This window comes from Onychomys torridus, chromosome 2 (genome assembly GCF_903995425.1).
Source record: "Onychomys torridus chromosome 2, mOncTor1.1, whole genome shotgun sequence".
Classification (NCBI taxonomy): Eukaryota; Metazoa; Chordata; class Mammalia; order Rodentia; family Cricetidae; genus Onychomys; species Onychomys torridus.
Window position 1 is genome coordinate 73,483,751 of NC_050444.1, and position 13,867 is coordinate 73,497,617.

Below are 13,867 nucleotides of genomic sequence, written 5' to 3' on the forward strand. Positions count from 1 at the left end.
AGCTACAACTGGGAGTTTGTGTGGAGGTTACCACCCTTCCTGTATAGTGGCCTGTTAGGAAAACCACTCAAGACGCCACGTTCTCTTGCTTTCCCTGGTCCACTTTGGTTAGTCCATGGCACGGTTTTCAGCTTGTGTTTACTTCCCTAGAAAAGAGGGATGATCAGGGCTGGAGATATCCTTCATTTGGCAGGGTACAGGCCTAGTATGTTTGATTCTGAGCACTGTGGAAACTAAGCATGGTGGCACATGTCTGTAATCCCAGCCCTAGGGAGATAGAGGCAGGAGGATCAGAGGTTCAGGTCATATTAGGCTACACAGCGAATTAGAGGCCAGCCTGGGCTACATGAGACCCTGTCATAAAGAGAGTGGTGTGAGGCGTTTCAGGGGAGGAAAAGTAAAGTAGGAACCCGAGCAATTGTGATAAGCGTGGTCAGATTTGTGGAGGATGGATTTAGAGTTTTCCCAGGTATACAGAAGGAACTATATTAAAGACTGTTCATCTCACGTACAATCGACAGAATTAAACTTGGGGGCTGCAGAGCTGGCTCAGAGGGCTGAGAGTACTCTCTCTGCAAGCATGAGGAGCTAGCTTTGAACACCCAGTACCCACATAAAAATCTGGGCATCACTAAACCGACCAAAACCATACCCCACTCCTGAGGAGACAGAGACAGGGAGATCCTGACAGCTAAGAGAAACAGAACCCCAAAGATCTCAATCAAGTGTTGTTACATGTCCCCTTCCTGTGACTTAAGTTTGGAAGTAGATGCTATGGTTTTAATGCCTCCACCAAAACTCACATTGACATTTAATACCACTGTGAAGTATTAAGAAAGGGTGGAAATTTAATCTAACTATGGTATTTAGAGGTGGGACCTTTGGGAGGTAATTGAGGTTAAATGAGGCAGCAAGGGTGGAGCCCTAATCCAGTGGGACTGGGGCTTGTCAAAAAAAAAAAGTAAGAACTGAGCAAGGATGCTGTTTTGCCATGAGATGCTATGTGTGTCACTTTGGAACTCTGCAGCATCACCACCTCAAGAAAGATTTCACCAGGCATTGCTACCTGATCTTGTCTACCAGTCTTCCAAACCATGAGCTGAATACACCTGATTGTGTGTGTGTGTGTGTGTGTGTGTGTGTGTGTGTGTGTGTGTGTGTTGTGTGCCAATATTATTAAGTTATAACAACAGAAGAAGTACTAAGACAATGACCTTGTTCTACATGATTGCCACACCCACCTTGTTACCTAAAACAACTGTTGAACATCAATCACCATGATTCTACTGCAACCAACAGGAAGAAGGAAAGGGATAAAAAGGGCTTGCCTTTTCAAGGATACTTCCTGAAAGCATCACAGAGCATTCTTCCCTACACCCAAAACTCTACCATATAGTCATAGCTAGCAGAGAGATGAAAATACTTCATTTTCTACAGCAGGTAGCTGAGTATCCAGGAAGGAATTCTCTCCCACCATGGAGAAAGGGGTAGATTTCAGAGTCTGTCAGCAGCTTCTGTCACATGGACCAGGACCTGAGAAACCTATCAATGACCTATGGAAGAGACCTAGGGCCTTATGTAAAGACACAGGATTATAGCGTGCTGGCTTGGTGATTTCTGGTGCGGTACAGAAGCTGTGTTGTCACTTCTCAAAGTGTGACCCAAGGACTAAAGGGTAGTTAGAGATGCAAAATCAGTCCCACATTCCAGCCCTTTTAATCAGAAGCTGCATTTTAACAAACATCTCTGGCATAGGCTAGATTGACGATTCCAGAGAAGAGAAAGTTAGAAATTGAAGCAGAGACTGGAGGTGGGGCGCATCAGCGGGGGAGGGCAGAATGAGCCCCGTGTGTCTGTGACCTTGCTGCAGAAGCCATGCAAAAGTGGACCAGGCAGCTGAGGATGAGCTTGACTTGAGGAGGAGAAGATGAGGAACAGGAGGAGGGAAAGAAAAACTTGGAAAGAACACAGCCTTGAAAACAAACGTTAAATGAGTATCAGCGAAAGTCTGATGCAACTGTCCAGCATTAAGAAGCAAGCTGCCTTACCCTCACAATACCCTTGAGTCATATAGTTAGGATTCACCCTTTGGGTGCTAAAACTGAACTTCAGAACTGTTGACTTGTCAAGATCACATGCTAGGTGCTGACACGGCTCAAAACAATACTTGGCAGAGCCCTGGCAATTCCCCAAACTCTATTCTGTGCATTATCCCAATCCTCACAGTGACTGTGAGGTTCACAAAGTAGCTGTTACTTTAATCTTGCAAGTGAGGAGTCCAAAGGCTTGACTCCAACCCAGTGATTTTCTTCTTCAAGTTTTGTTCCCTAGTTCCCTGACACAGGGTGAGGAAGAAAATGTAGGCTATGCCAGGTGGGAATTTAACTGTGTGAGAGACCAGCGGAGGAATAGGCACACATATGATGGCACTTCCAATGGCAACTGATACTTTTCTCGTTACAAAGTGCTGGTTTTGTTCAAGAAAGTAATATTTATAGAAGTAATTGTTAGTGTGAGGAGTATAGAAGCCAAATGAGGAGAGGACATTTGAAAACTATACCAGAAACAGGAAAGGAACTCCACATAAGGCTTCCGGACAGGGGTAGGCGGCCGGTTCTACTTGCTTCATAGAAGGACAGTGCTGGACAAAGCCATTCACATCTGCTTGCCCCACTGCCTTAGTCTCAAGGGCCATACCTCACTGGATAATTTACAAGTACTGGATGAGATAAAGTATACAAGATACTAGTCTAATTCTCAGAACTGAGCACATTTCCAACAGTTTTATCTCGTAGTAAATCTAATTGTAGATGGGGAAATGCAGTTGGTGGCGGTCTGAGCAGCAGCTAGCACAGGAGGAGATCACCTACACTGACAGTTTTGAGAGCCTCTCAGAGGACAGGCTTCATTGGCATAACCTTTAAGGAAAACGAGCCCCCTCCTCTGCACACGGTCTTTACACACTGATTAAAATGAACTTGACTCCTAATGGTACTTCCTTCCTTAGTGATGTGTTCAAGTTATGGGCTTTTAGATTATTTTCTTTCTCATAAATGTGCTTACTAACTCTGGCTCTAGCAAATGAGCACAAAACAGATCGTCACCACTCTTATCTTTTTAATGCTTGTGAAGGGAATGAGATCAAAGGCAGAAAGAAGTCCATTTATGAGACATTTTGGCCCAGTCTATGAAGGTGACAGATGTTCCACTTCCTAGAACTTTCTTGTTCCATCCCGAAAAAAAAATCTATATTTTCCTTTAGTATATTGATTTCTTGTTACAGAACAAGAATGGCTATTAGACATCTTTGTTTGGTGGCTTGGGGTTACCAGTTGTGAGAGCAAAAATATATCAGTGCTTAAAAGAGAGTTGGTGGGGTGGGGGAAGGGGCCCAAGAGGATGTAATTTGTGTCAGGAATGATTACAATGGACCGAAGGACCCAGAGACTCAGAGGAGGAAGAGGGAACAGATGAGAAACGCATCCAATCCCAGGGAAACCCTATGATGGATGAGCAAGATTCTCCAACAGATGAGAAAGCACTTTCCCCAGGAGCCAGCTGGCTCCTCTCCTCTCTCTTTTTGGCTTGTAATGCAGTGGAAAGATTCAGTATAAGGACTTATGGAATATAGGAACCAGCTGATGCACACTAATAATAAATTGAAGTGTTCTTTTGTTGTTGTTGCTTTGTTTTGATGAGAGGACTTTGATTTCTCTTTAGGGATGGGGCTGGATCTTCATTATCAAAATGTAGCTGAAAATTGAGTGGACTGGTGAAGAAGAATGTTCTAAACACCATTTCCCCTCAGCAATGCAAATAACATTCGTATAATGTATTTTTGCTTTCAAAGTGTGCTCACCCAAATTGTCTAATTTCATCTTATAAATAACCCAGTGAGATAGGTGTCATTATCGTCATTTTATACTTGAGAAAACTGAGGCTCCTAAAAGTTCATTTACAGCAACTTCCAAATGTTTCACACTTCCAGTAAGTGTCAACCTGCGGCCACAATTCCCACCCAGGGCTTGACAGTACAAAATAATGCCATTTCCAGTTAAACCATGAGATCCGTGGGTTCAGATGTATGTTTGCTTGTCCTTGACTGGCTGCCTATGGTATCTTCTTTGAGATTTGCATCTTGAAAATGGAGTAATAATAATAATAATAATAATAATAATAATAATAATAATAAATAAAATATAATGACAATTTAAAGTTCTGTGGATATAAGGGCTGGGGAAATGGCTCCGTTGGTACAGTGTTTGCTCAAGCATGAAAACCTGAATTCAGACCCCCAGCACCCACGTAAAAGACAGCAATGGTGGCACAAATCTGTAAACCCCAATGGTTGTGGAGGGGGATGCTGTAGACAGGTAGCTCTCTGAAGCTCATTGGCCAGACAGCCTAGCAGAATTGATGGATTCCAGGTTCAATAAAAGACCCCGACTCAGGGGCCCCCTGACAGTAGGCTCAAAATCCATCCCTGGTGCATGAGCAGGCCTTTTGGAGCCCACTTCTATGATAGGACACCTCACACAGCCTTGAGGCTGGGGGAGAGGCTTGGACCTGCCTCTACTAAATGTACCTCCCCATGGGAGGACTTACCTTCTTGTAGGAGGGAATGGGGGGTGGGTAGGGAGGGGGCAGGTTGGTGGGGCAGGAGGAGGGAAAAGAGGGACCTTTGGTATGTAAAATGAAAAAAAAAAAGATTGTTAATTTAAAAAAAAAATCCCGACTCAAAAATAAAGGGGAAAACAACCAGGGAAGATAGCCATTGTCAGTTTCTGGTACACACACACACACACACACACACACACACACACACACACACACGTAAACCTTGAAGGCCTATACAAACATACACATGAATAGTACATATGCCACACATATAAATTCTATAAATTGTATGTATGTACATACACTGAACATGTGCATGAACAGTACTAAACATGCCTGGAACAGTTTTCATTTGGAAGAGCTGTGTAACAATTGGATAAATTGAATTATTTTAGTTATCTATTTTTAAAAGTACTTGTTCTGCCTTAGGTTCTTTACCTCTAAACTCAAGGTGATAGCTGAAATTAATTTGACTTCTCAGGTGGGCACAACAAGTGATTCCCTTCCATGGACTAAGGAAAACCTAGCGACTCCCCAGGATGTCTTTGAATTCCAAAGAGTGCCTCCTATTTCCTAATTAGCTCGTGCTCCAAATCTCACCTCTTTCAGATTTACCCTGTTCTGGGACTCTTGTTGTTTTCCCATAGTGTCTCACAGATGTTTAACTCAAAGGAATATCCACACAAATCATACCAAGACATTTGCTTGGAGCTGGGGCTGGCAGAGTGTCTGCCTGGTACGCATGGATCCCTGCATTGGTTAATGAAGATTAACCAGTCTTCATCACCACATAACACCGGGCACAGAGAGTGATGCATGCCTGTAAACCCAGCACCTGGGAAGTGGAGGCAGAAGTTCAAAAATTCAAGGTCATCCTCAACTCCATAGGCCAGCCTGGACTATACAAAAACCTGTCTGGTGAAAGATAAAACAAAACAATGTAAAACATATAAACAATGTAAAAAAACATATAAAACAATGTAAAACAACATAAAACAGCAAAACATATGGTGCAATTTTTTCTGAGTCTTTGATGGAAAGGAAGATTCATATTATGATGCCCCAGTATTCATTTCAGTTCACTATTGATCATCTTACTCTGCACCCCCACCACCAAGTCCAGTTTGTGTTGGCTGGTTACTCTTGCCCTGGGGTGTGGTTAATATGTGGGTGTCGTTTCATTGAAGAAAACTGGCTTTCCCTCTTCCAGCAGCAATCAAATGGCAGCAGATCTTCAGTGAGGGGTGGGACTGCATGCTGACCCCCTCTTCCATGCTGTGGTCTTGGACTGGCTTGAGCTTATGTAGATCTCATGCTCACTGTCATCATCTTTGTGAATTCATGTGTGCAACTGATCTGTTGTATCTGGAAAACATTGTTTCCTTGAACTCATCCACCATCTGTTGCTCTTCCTGTCTTCTGTCCCCTTTTCTCCATATATCCCTGAGCCTTCAGGGGAGAGATGAGATAAAGACATCCCATTTAGGGCTAAGCATTCTCAAATCTCCTATTCTCCGCACACTAACCAGTTGTGGGTCTCTGTATTAATTCCCGTCTACTGCAAGAAGAAATGTCTCTAAGGAGAGTGGAGAAATTCACTGATCTGTAGGTGTAGCAATAAGTCATTAGAAGTCATTTTATTGCTGTGTCCTTTTTAGCCGAATAATAGTAGTAGGTTTACTCTTAGGGACTGTGATCTACCTAGCTGCAAGTTCTTGGCCTTATTGATAGTGTCAGGTATTGGTTCCATATTATGGAACAATTAAAAAAAAAGTGATTGGTGACTCCCATAACATTTGTACCACTATTGTGCCAGTGGGAGTAGCTTGCCAAGCAGATCATTATTGTAACTTGAAGTGTTCATCTTATTTTCTATTAGTATATATTCATTGTGCATTGCAATGGGCTTCATAAAAACAGTTTTGTTAAAATAAATATATCATGTACTTTGAACATATTCGCCTCTTGTTAGTATTTCCATCACCTTGTACTTCCATTCTATTCTCCAAATAGTCCCCTTAATAAAGAGATTACAGAAGACATAATATTTGTCTTCATGTATCTGTATACTTAACCTTATTATTTTATTCTTTATAAGGTTTTTGCCCGTCCATGTTCACATCTTAGGATATGTCTTCCTACCAGTTTCCTTAATCTTGCCCTTCTTTTTACTGACTGTCTCCATCCATTCAAGATACTATAACAAAATATCTTAGAGTAAGTAACTTGTGAACAATTGAAAATTATTGTTAGCAGTTCTAGAGGCTGAGAAGTCTCTGTTTCACCCATCTGTTCTTCCTCTGAGTTCTCATATGATAGAAGAGGTGAGTGGGCTTCTCCAGGATTCTTTATAAAGATATCAGTTTTTATAAGGGCAGCGTCAGTGTGACATAATCACTCCAGTGTTGCACTGAGGACTAAGTCTCAACTTGAGTGTTCAGGCCATAGCACTTGTTAGCTCCTTTCTCCAGTCTCCCATTCTCAGATGGCCCAAGACTCAGAAGTTCTTCTTGCTCCACAACGCCAGCAAATACCCTATTCCCTCTCTAGCCCTCAACAACAGCTTTACAAACCTATCCAGAACTGCAAAGACCACCTCTTCAGTCACACAAAGATCTCTTTGAAGATTTGAAAGGATCCCTTTAAAGACTTCTGTAGTCAGACTTTTCTTTTGTGACCAATTCACAAATAACAACACAGAGACTTATTATTAATCATGAAAGCTCAGCCTTCGCTTGGACTAGTTCCTGACTAGTTCTTATAACTTAAGTTAACCCATTTTTAAAATCTACATTCTTCCATGACACTTGTTATTTCATCTCTGTATTACCCATCCTGCTTCCTCCCCATCTATCTGGTGACTCTGCCTTTCTTCTTCCCAGAGTTCTCTCTCTGCCTGAAAGTCCCACCCATATCTCCTGCCTAGCTATTGGTCATTCTGCTTTTTATTACACTATTCACAGTGTATAAATACTTCACTTAACATAGTGTATAAATATTTCACAACAGACTTCATGAAATCAACAGCCAAAGATGAAATATATTCTCCCTCCATATTTGTATGTGGGTAGAACCCCATGGGGAGGGTTACTAAACATAATCTCAGTTGTTTCTGACTTTATAAGCAGGAAAACTTAGGTCCAGAGAAGTTAAAAGAATACACACAAGTCATCTAGTTGGGAAAAGATGAGAAGTTTTCTTGGTTGCATTAGAAAATACAATAATATTTACTTTGGGAAGTTGTTAGAATTAAATGAATGCAGGAAAGACACTAACACAGCACCTGGAACACTGTAAAAAAAAAAAATACCAGCTGTGGTAATAACCAGCTGTAGTAATAATAACCATTAGCTGTGGTGATAATAGTAATTCCCACCCTCCCCATCATTGCACACAAATCTGACTTCCCTCCAGCCCCATCCTAAGTCCCTGCCCCACATGCATTATTGAAGGCCTGGCATTAGAAATCCTGAAATCAGGGCTGGAGAGGTAGCCCAGTGGTTAAGAGCTCTTGTTCTTGCAAAGGATCCAGCATCCCCATGGTGGCTCATACCCATCCATAATTCCAGTTCAAGGGGATCTGTTGCCCTCTTCTGAACAGTATGGGCACCAGGCACACATGTGGAGCACAAACATACAAGCAAGCCAAACACTCAAGACATAAATAAGTAAAACTTTTTTTTTTTTTTTTTTTACAGAAGTCAGTTCTATCATGCTAGCTGTGTCAACTTAGGTAAGATACTCACCTTGTCTTTACCCACACAGTCTCTTCATCACGAAACAGACCAGAAATTTGCGTTCCATCAGCTCACATCATTATCATGATTATGCAATGTAGAAATGCAAAGAAGCTCTATGTTTGTTGGTACCTGTGATGGTTAGCCTTTTCAACTTGACAGAATCTAGAATCACCTGAGAGACGGATCTGGGTGTGCCTGCAGGGAATTATCTTGATCACATTAAATGAAGTGGGAACTTGATCACATTAAATGAGGTGGGAAGACCTCTCCATTCTGGATGGCACCGTCTGAGCAGCAGCATGTATGCATTCATCATCCTCCTATTCCTCCTCCTTTGGGTTTTAGAGACAGGGTTTCTCTGCATAGTCCCGGCTGTCCTGAAACTCACTCTGTAGACCAAGCTGGCCTCGAACTCAGAGATCCACCTGCCGCTGTGTCATGAGTGCTGGATTAAAGGTGTGTGCCACCACCGCCTGGTCATGGTCCCCACCTCCATACACACCTGCTTCTTACACACACACACACACACACACACACACACACACACACACACACACACTTACTTCTTATCTATGGATGCAATGTGACCAGGTGCCTCAAGTTGCTGCTGTGACTTCCCACCCTGGCAGTCTGCCGCCTGGAACTGGGAGCCAGAACCAACCCTGTTGCTTTTGTCGAGTTTTATGACAGCAACAGGAAAAGAAACTGAGACAGTACTTTATTCGCAACCCCGTGTTAAAACTGTTAGTAGATTCTGTTTTTCATACAGGATGTTTGCTAATATGTGCTAAAACGGACAGCTTTTCCTCCAGGCTGTAGTATACCAGCTACCAGTGTTCCAGTTAGCGTCTCTGTGTTCAGCCTTCGTGTCTGTTTCTCCTGTGACACTACCTCCAAGGGTTCCTTTTTTTTTTTTTTTTTAAAGCTATTCATGTTAAAAAGAAAACATAAGACCCTTAACTCCACCACTCATATTTTTTCTTTTATTACGTGAGAATGAATCTACACCACCTGACTGCATTGTGCAATGTACTGAGGCTATGGCAGGGTCAAAAATGGTGTGTGCCCGTGAGCTCTTTGGGAGAATACATACTTTGCCTCAATGTTAATGCCGTGAAAGAGTTAAACAGTCTTCCAAAGAAACCTAGCAGACCTCAATATGTCCACTCACGCAACACATGCCTCACTTTGAAGGTAATTAATTCAACTTAGCACTGCTCCCTCAAGGTCTTGTCTGAAATAGAGGCGACATGACATGACGGTCTGAAATTGTGAAGTTTGTCACCTTCGATGCTGAAAAGCCCAGGGACCATCAGATGAACCCTCAAGCTCTACTGTTAATAATGCTTATCTCAGAGAGGGAAGGGCGAGGCATATTCCCATCACCTCACCCAGTGACAGAGCCTGGCCAAACCTAGGTATCCTATTTGCATCCTTTGGGGGATCATTATCCGAATTCAGAGATCAGAGGTAGGTAGAGAGGGGCTTGGACCCCTGCAAGAAAAGGTATTTCTTGAAAATCTGTTTCTCCTTCATCCTCCCCAGATCCCGTGAGATGCCAGGAAAGAGGGGAGTCCCTGGAGAGGAAGAATTACCACAGACTCCTTTATACCGTCATCGAGGCTGGTGTGACTGAGAGCCTCAGACCTCTCCAGATGGCTAGGCGTATTTCCGCTATGGTTCCTGAGGCCGAGGACGTGCTGTCCCTCCCAGCGCCCGCCCCGCCCGCGCAATGCCCGGTAGTAACCCCGAGGAGCAGGGCGCGCAGCCGCCGAGCTGCCCTCAACCCGCGCGCTCCTTCTGGTTTGCAACCTAGTTGTTAGATCCGGCTTCTCCCGGGCAGAAACTGGCGCGTTAAGTTTGCGCCCACGTGGCTTCTCGCCCGAGTGTGCTCCTCTAGCTCTGGAGTCAGCCTTGCTCTTCGGTGGGGGAGTGACGAAGGAGTTGGGGGTGGGGAGGAGATGGGCAGCCCCCTGCTGTGGGACAGTGGGGAACCGGAAGGCCAGCCATGGGGGGGAGGGGGGATTGGAAGCCTAGGGCATGTCAGAGGCAGGTGAGGATTTGTGTAGGAGGGGGTCCTCAGATTGCCCTGCCAGGTCTGTGATCATGCCCAGACAGAAATCAGAACACGCCCGCAAGGCCCACAGCCTTCATTTCAGAAAGGAGAAGGGGGCGGGGGGAGCTCCCGACGCCTAGCAGCGGTCGGCAGCCAGCTCTGCGCAGGCGCGCGGGGTTCCACGTCTGACCTGGAGTTACCCCGCGAGGCAGTCCCGGCCGAACTAGGTGAAAGGTAACTAGCAGGCGCAGCTGGGGCAACAGCCCAGGCACGTGTGCGAAAGGGCCTGTCCTACGCCTTTCCAGACTCAGCAAGTTTCTCTAAGCAAGCACTTCCTTCCGTGGATGGTGCCTGGGCTAAATGCAAGGATGCCCGAATGGAGATTGGGACACTTCTTGCCACCTGGCTGTCTGTAAGGCAAACTAGAACCAGAAATTGTGCGCGGGTGGGGAAAACCAGCTGTGGAGCGCCATTTGTGTGCCTACCATGGTGTGGAGAGTATCACGTTTTCTTCAATTTAGAGAGGCCCTTGGAGAGAGGTAATGTGACATCTCATTTATGAGCTAGGAAACTGAGTCCCAGAAAGTTCCAGTAACCCGTCTAAAGGAAGAGTCGTTTCCATTGATGGTCCCTGTTTGAGTTTAGAGTTCTGCTCCAGAATAAATAACTGGCACATGTAGTGTGTTCTGCAAGGCCTCCTTTTAGATGCTCCTCCATCCATTCTGAGGCAGGACCTGCTACCCTTTGGGTTCTTCATTTATCAAGGGCGGAGACACTGCTCACACTTGTTGAATTTGCTGTTTGTTGGAGTGAGCTCATAAAAGAACAGGCAACTGTGTCTGGCAGGCTGAAGTGACTGCTTATTTGTGATTTTCCCCCAAATGAGTGCTTTTACATTCATTCAGTAGGCATGACTAGCGTCCAGTCTGGAATGTGTCTGTAGCTGAAAACGGGTGGAAAGTATTGAAGGTGGAGAATACCTTGTTTCTCCTGGGAATTCTGCACTGAGTCTGGCATAGTCTTCTAAGACTGCTGTGCCACAATTCCACAGTTATTACTCACTGATCTGGAGCCTGGAAATCCAAGATCAGAGTACTGGCTGGCCCTGAAGCTGACCTTCGCTGTACACTCAAAGAGCAAAGAGAGGGAGAGAGAAAGGAGGAGGGAGGGGAAGAGGGTCCTACTAATGGCTTTTCTTGTAAGTTCAGAGCTTTTGGAGACATCTGGGCATTGGCCCGTCTTCAGGCTTGGTGGAAGTCATTACTTCCCTTCCCATCAGAGTTGCCTATGTAGCTAGACCTGTGTCAGTGAGGGGAGGACAGGGATTTTCCTTACTTCTGTCTACCCCTTGGTGCTGGACTTGGACTGTTCCTCCAAACTGCCAAGAGCAGGAGAACAGGTGTCCCCTCCTGAAGGAGCCTTGGAGGCAGAGGAAAGGAAATCAAGGCAAAGGGAAGTGGGCCAGCCTCCTCCCACTTCCAAGAATCTGCTCCCTTGAGTGTCTCATCAGGGAATTGGAATGTCACTGCCTAGTGGCCCCAACACTGTTGCTGCTCAGGCTGATTAAGACAAAAGCTGCAATTGGGCTACCCTTGCCCGAAAGTAACCCTGTCTCCAAGCCTTGCTGAGGTGACCAGGGGAGACAAGGAAGCTGGTAGATGCCACTGTTGCCATTGGCAAGTAGATGGCTGCTTAGAGGCTTAGATCATTACTCTGTTAAGAGTCTCACATGCTGAGTGAGAGCTTTGAACAGAGCTCTGAGCTGGACGGTTGAATTCTCCTGTGACCCACTGGAGTCTTATGCAATATCTGATGTGATCTGATGTGATCCCTGGTTTTTAGAGGAGAAAACCGAGGTTCTGAGAAAGTAATTCCCGATGTCACCCAGCCAGTAAAAAGCATGGCTGAGACTCAGGTCATCTCACAGCTCTGCATTTTCAGATCCAACATGCTTTGGGGGGTTGTAGAGCTGGTTGGGAAAACTATCCCTTGGTTTTTCCCCTTTTTTATCACAGGAAATTTTAAATGAAAAGGTGAAGCAAATGTTGTCCTGTGCCTTCCAGATGGGTAAGCACTGAGTGAGTTTGTACAGGAATGCCTGTAGAAGAGAGTAGAGGGTGAAATGGGTTGTAGTTCCTGCAGCTGTGCTTGGCACATACTATGTGTTCACACACACCAAGTATTTCCCAAGTGATCCAATAAGAGAGGGGGAGTATATCAAAGTAGGAGTGGAAGAATTTCAGTGTGAGATACAAATGTTTTCGGAAAACCATTTTGTAGTCTTAAGCTCACTAAGTTTATGATGTCTTTGAACTAGTAATGAAAGGTTTACTACCCCTAGAAGATTATTGGTAAATACATTGGTAAAGGAGATGCAGCAAAGCCCTGGTCTATATCCCTGCAGGTTCAGTTGCACTCACTGGGCCCCTTTTGTGCTGCTGGTTTCTCATTGGGAAAGGCCTTTCACTGCATTCATTCGGAAGCTACTACTTTTTTTTTTAGTTTTGTATACACCAGGCTGGCCTTGAACACCTCATCCTCCTGTCTCCACTTCCTAAGAACTTGAGTTTCCAGCCGGTGCCACCAAACCCAGCTAAAAACTAATATTCTCTCTGGGGCTTTAGAAAAGGTCTTTGTTCCAAAGAGGAGAAAACTAAGCATGTGAAGGACCTATATGACAAGAACTTTAAGTCCCTGAAAAAAGAAATTGAAGAAGATGTCAGAAAATGGAAAGATCTCCCATGCTCATGGATAGGCAGGATTAACATAGTAAAAATGGCAATCTTACCAAGAGCAATCTACAGATTCAATCAAATCCCATCAAATTACCAAACAATTCTTCACAGATCTGGAAAGAATAATACTCAACTTCATATGGAAAAACAAAAAACCCAGCATAGCCAAAAGAATCCTGTACAATAAAACAACCTCTGGAGGCATCACAATCCCTGACCTCAAGCTCTACTATAGAGCTACTATAATAAAAACAGCTTGGTACTGGCATAAAAACCGACATGTGGACCAATGGAATCAAATTGAAGACCCTGACATTAACCCGCACACCTATGAACATATAATTTTTGACAAAGAAGCCAAAAATATACAATGGAAAAAAGAAAGCATCTTCAACAAATGGTGCTGGCATAACTGGATGTCAATGTGTAGAAGGCTGCAAATAGATCCATATCTGTCACCATGCACAAAACTTAAATCCAAGTGGATCAAAGACCTCAACATAAATCCAGCTACTCTGAACCTCATAGTAAAGAAAGTAGGAAGTGCTCTTGAACACATTGGCACCGGAGATCACTTTCTAAATATAACACCAGTAGCACAGACACTGACAGAAACAATCAATCAATGGGACCTGTTGAAACTGAGAAGCTTTTGAAGAGTAAAGGACACGGTCAACACAAGCAACGAACAGCCTACAGAATGGGAAAAGGTCTTCACC

The 13,867-nt window shown here is 44.2% G+C and overlaps 1 long non-coding RNA gene across 3 annotated transcripts in view; it reads left to right on the forward strand.

The window, feature by feature from the left end:
- LOC118577816 overlaps positions 1–13,867 on the forward strand; it is a 60,876-nt gene that overhangs the window by 17,236 nt on the left and 29,773 nt on the right. Inside the window, exon 2 of one of the 3 annotated variants that reach the window (XR_004944223.1) lies at positions 9,903–10,096. The exons of 1 other annotated variant lie outside the window; for it this stretch is intronic. This is a non-coding gene — a long non-coding RNA (uncharacterized LOC118577816). Of the gene's footprint in view, positions 1–9,902; positions 10,097–10,657; positions 10,953–13,867 lie in introns of those variants that run through there. One more of the 3 variants, XR_004944224.1, reaches the window with a different exon arrangement.